The sequence below is a fragment of the Gopherus evgoodei genome, chromosome 2, assembly GCF_007399415.2.
Source record: "Gopherus evgoodei ecotype Sinaloan lineage chromosome 2, rGopEvg1_v1.p, whole genome shotgun sequence".
Lineage (NCBI taxonomy): Eukaryota > Metazoa > Chordata > Testudines > Testudinidae > Gopherus > Gopherus evgoodei.
Window position 1 is genome coordinate 124683064 of NC_044323.1, and position 5488 is coordinate 124688551.

Consider the following 5488-nt stretch of genomic DNA (forward strand, 5'->3'; position numbering starts at 1 on the left):
CAGAAAATATTTCATAAGTGATCTGCTGTCAAGCAAGAATGATTTGAATTATTTGTGGGCATTTTGAGTTATGAGGTCTCAGAATAAAAGAACAGAACATTAAGAATAAACTATTAAGTCAGTTAACCTAATAGTCCTGGAGGAAAACACTGCAAAAGTGAACCACATTTTCATGTTGCCCTACCTGCTATAATGAATGATACATGAAACACTTTAGATGATACCATGGGGTTCATAGTGATGAGCTGACAATGTGAGTTTCCTTGGCTTCACCGGCAAACCATCCAAATATTTTATTAAACAAATTTTAATCTAACTTTGTTTACATTCACAGATAAAGTCCATAACTGTTTTTAAATTATATATTTTTAAAAGACAGAAGATTACTTCTCCACTCCACATGATGAACAAATATAATATATATAAAAATAATAACTGATGTTTTGTATGTAAGACAAAATTTACCAACATGGAAAATTGTACATATAACTTGCACATTACCACCTACTGTAGTTCTCCTTTCATAAATATGATTAAGAGAAGATCACATGAAAGTAAGAATTAATGAAGATGAATAGCCCCAAATATCTCTGAGAATACAATGATCTTAAATTCACATAGTATCTACTAGCTAATTAATTGGTAGTTTCATCCACTCTGGTTCCACACTTTCACTGACATGAAATAACCAGAAGGGAAAAGTAAAAGGAAAGAATGGTATATATTCACCTTGGCACAAGACTGTACTTAGGAAGTTAATGTCAAGCACCACCACTGAATTGGCCTATGCTGGAATCCATCTTTCCACTACTTGTTATAAAATACCATTTTATTGCTATTAACCAGTAAGGAAAGCAAAAAATGGATGTCACATTGCCCACCACCAAACATAACTTGTCAAACAGTGCACTTTTCTCTAAATACTGTATGATCTGTGACTGTATGTTACAGCTTCCAACAGGAGGTCCTGCAGTCCTACTACACCCCATCCAAGGAAAGAAGTAGCAAATGTGCACCTTCCAGGACCAAGGAGAGAGGTTGCACAGAAGCAGCCAATCACAGCTGAGCAGACCCATATAAAAGCAGCTACAGGAACCTTAGCAATGCAGTTCCTGCCTGGCAACAGAGGGGTATGGATGGATGTTCCTCCTACCTCTCTGGCCAAACACACTTGAGGAATAACTAGAGTTTAGTTCTGGCTGCATTTGCTGAAGCTAGAAGAGAGAAGACCTAAGAAGTTAAACCCTGAGGTAAAGGGAGAAGATAAAGAGGCCTGGTGAGAAGCGGTCCAGGGAAGTAGCAGCAATGAACTAAAGTCTGCAGTATGTGGCTGCTGTTTATAGGGTCCTTGGGTTAGAACCTGGAACAATGGGCATTCCTGGGTTCCACCACTGGCAAAGTGGTGTAAATCATGAGAAGTGAGAGGGGAAACAAGTCTTATTTGGAAGCCTGAGCAAAGGGCTTAATTTAAAGGGCCCAGAGCCAGAGTAGAAGATGCTGGTGAGGGCAGATAACAAAAGTCTAACAAAACTGCCTCTTCCAGAAGGGATTCATTTTGGTTGTATGACCCAGCTGGAAGGCTGAGCCACTAAAGACCTGCCAGGTGAGGCTAATAACGTAAAAGGGATATAGGGGGTATGTCAGTAGGGGGTGCATTAATAGGAGCATTGCCAGAAGATTGAGGGAAGTAATTATTCTCCTCTATTTGGCACTGGTGAGACCACATCTGGAGTATTACATCCAGTTTTGGGCCCCCCACTACAGAAAGGATGTGGACAAATTGGAGAGTCCAGCAGAGGCCAACAAATATGATTGGGGGCTGGGGCACATGACTTACGAGGAGAGGCTGAGGGAACTTGGCTTGTTTAGTCTGCAGAAGAGAAAAGTGAGGGTGGATTTGATAGCAGCCTTCAACTATCTGAAAGGGTGTTCCAAAGCGGATGGAGTTCAGCTGTTCTCAGTGGTGGCAGATGACAGAACAAGGAGAAATGGTCTCAAGTTGCAGTGGGGGAGGTCTAGGTTGGATATTAGGAAACACTATTTCACTGAGCGGGTGGTGAAGCACTGTAATAGGTTACCTAGGGAGGTGGTGAAATTGCCATCCTTAGAGGTTTTTAAGGCCCAGCTTGACAAAGCCCTGGCTGGGATGATTTAGTTGGTGGTGTCCTGCTTTGAGCAGGGATTGGACTAAATGACCTTCTGAGGTCTCTTCCAACCCTAATCTTCTATGATCCTATACATGAAGTGGGAAAGGGCCTGCAATACTACATGCAGCAGCAGGAGGTGCTCAAGATGTGAGTGTCTGCTGTTATAAGATCAAAAGAATGAGTGCCTTTAAGTGTATTCATTGTCCCAAACTACTTCCCTTTCCTCAAAAAAAAATCAAACATTAATAATAATTTTTTTTAAGATGCTCACCAGAACCTTCACTTATGTAAAACTGACTTCAGTGAAACTATGCTGATTTTCACCAGCTAACTACCTGGCCCTTTCTGCCCATCCTGTCTCCTGAGGGGGTCAGAAATCTCCCTCTAAACTCCTGTAATTTTGCTGTGGACTATATCCCTGAAACTTCTGTCCTTGAATTCACTCAGATGGAGAATTCAGAATGGTTTCCAGCTCTTCTATCAAGTGTCAATTTTATGCCATTTTTCCTATTTTCCTCCATGGAGATGATTTGCAGAAATGGTGATTTCCAGGGAGATAAAGTAGATTGGGTTACATTCTGTACTCCAAAAGTGACCTATCTGAGAAGCTTCTGACAAACATTCCCACACCCTTCTAACCTGAGGTCTAACAAAAGTTTCTGTTCTAATTATTAATTTGTTTCCGGGAGATAGCCGATCTTTACAGGAATCTGGGTATCCAGAATGGATTCCAGGAGTGAAAGACATAGACCAGTGCCTACTTTACATATATGGGATTCTATGAAGCATCTCAACTGAAATTAAGCAAGAAAATGGGATCTGGGTAGCACTTCTATTTTCTGTAATTCTGTAAAAGAGTACAGCCCTTTGAGACCATATGTATCAGCCAGATATATAATACCAGCTTTTCTCTAAGCCCTGAAGATTGACTTCATCAAGCTAGATGGGAAAAGAAACTGGATTTAATGGAGCTAGAAATGGAAATGTACCAGTCCTGAACCAGACTATGTACATGCTGCCTACCAAGTAACTTATAAGAGAACAGAATATTCTGATTTGGGGATCTGAAAGTCCAATAAGAAGATTAGTTGCCATACTGAAAGAAGCAAGCACAAAATTTCGTTGATCTTGACTGGATAAGTTCTTCGGCAAGCAGCAAATTCAAAATGCTGCACTCCTAATGAGGTGAATTCAGCTTCAGGACAAGAAAGCTTGATACACCCCTCCTTTTCATTGACAAATGTGCAGGCCCATCGTGGTGGGCTTTTTGGTTCACAAGTTTTTTTAAAATAACAACTTGTGCTGTTCCAAAATGACAGGACTGAAAATCAGCAATAGTTGTTAATTATATAATATACAAGGCATAATTTTCACTGTAAAGACTAATTCTCAAATAATTAAATGGAAAGTGGAAGCCATTTTGACAAGTCAACCCTAATTCTGTTCATTCAGGCAGGGTTGGTAAAAACATTTTTCTTTTAAAAAAAAAATCTTTCAACAAAATGATTGACTAATTTTTGCAAAAATTTATTTTTTCATCTACATTTTTCAAGCTTCATCAAAACCATTCTCAGTTATATACATCACTTTTTCTTGCTGCTTTCACATCTGTTTTTAACCAGGATTATTTCTTATTTAAACTGACAAAGCCACCTTTTGTGATCCCAGAAGTGTGGGGTTTGGGGTACCTAGTAAAGGTGGTAGGCAGCAATAAAACAACCCTGAGCAAAACTGATTGATATGAAACTTGCATATGTACACACACACCTCCCAATTATTTATATTGTATTTAATTTTTTTCATCCCAACCAGTTTTGCTCATAATTAAGTTCAGCTTCAGGAATGTGGCCACTTTAAAGCACTGAAAAAATATATTGCTGTTTGGGACAATATTCTGTTTGCACATAAATATAATTATATCATCATCACTTTCACCTAGGCAACACTAATTTCAGTGAAGTAATCAATTTGTCTTTATTTGAAAACAAAGATGACCTTTGGGAATTAGACCAACCTCAAAGTGGGAATTCAGGATCTCAAGATCTAAGTACGGGTATGGAGCTTTCCCTTGTTCAATTCCTATCCTCAGTGCAGTGCTATACAGATATTTGCCCTGTACCTGGAAGAGGAGGTTAGAGATAAGTTACACAATCTGTAACATATAGACATGCTGCTGTACTAGTTAGTGATACAAAGTAACCTGCATGACATACCCTCTCACCATCCAAAAAAAGATGACCACCTCTGAATAACATTGGCCCAGCGAATAAAAATCAGTTTTGTTCCCAAAATTTGAGAACTCCAGAAAATCAGGTGGAATTGCTCAATGATAAGGTGGTGAATTGGCTATTGCTGTGAACCTTTGGTCTGTCATCCAGAAAGCTAATCAATCTAATGGCAACTGACTTTAAGTAAAGGCTGGCATGCTTCGTTTTTTGCAAATTACATACATCATGTATTACATGTGAAGATTTAAGAAAGGCACTTGTGAAAGTGGCTTTTATTGTTACAAAGGACATATTCAGAATTTACCAGTACGCTCTAGCTGCTTTGCACTTCTTCAGCAACATAAAGCAGCCATAAATGCGGCATACCTGGCCAGCCTACCTGCTATTCTAAACTGCTGGTGGTAAGAATATTCTAGCCACAGTCTCTCCTGCCCCAGTCTCCTCCAACATATCCATTACACAGAAAGGAACAAGGTAGAGCTGAAGATGCTGGCTTTATGCTATATAGAGTTATCACCTTGCTAGGAAAATCCCCAGCTACTTCATTAGGGTAGATTTCCAAATACTTTGCACTCCTTGAATTGCACAAAGCAGTTGGAATGGGGCCATGGAACTAAGCTAACTACAAGACTTTGGAATTTATTTATTTGCTCAATATAGACTTCTGAACTTCTAACTTCAGGAAGTTAGAGTTACAGTTTTAAAGATAGATCAATTATTTCACTGAGGACTAGATACTCAGCAAATTTTGGCCTCAATCCTTATTCTGCTTATCAAATGTAAAAAATCATCATTAGTCATCATCTTGGCTTTATTCATTATTAGATCCCCTCAATAACTTTTGAGCTTTTTTGGTTTTGGTTATTTTCACTATCCAAAGTGACTGAACAGTTTGCTGTGGTAAGTCAGCACTTGATTTTAAATTTGAGTTTTGTTCATTGATTGTGATTGGTCAGATAGGGTTCTGTTCCCTGAGGGGGTGAGCATGACTTATTCACCTGCAACAATTTCCTTAATTCTATATTAGTTGCAATCCTACAAAAATGCCCTCTGACGCTTGTGCTCTTGATGAACTTAAGTTTCAATCTCTAAACCTCAAGAGTTGGAAATGTG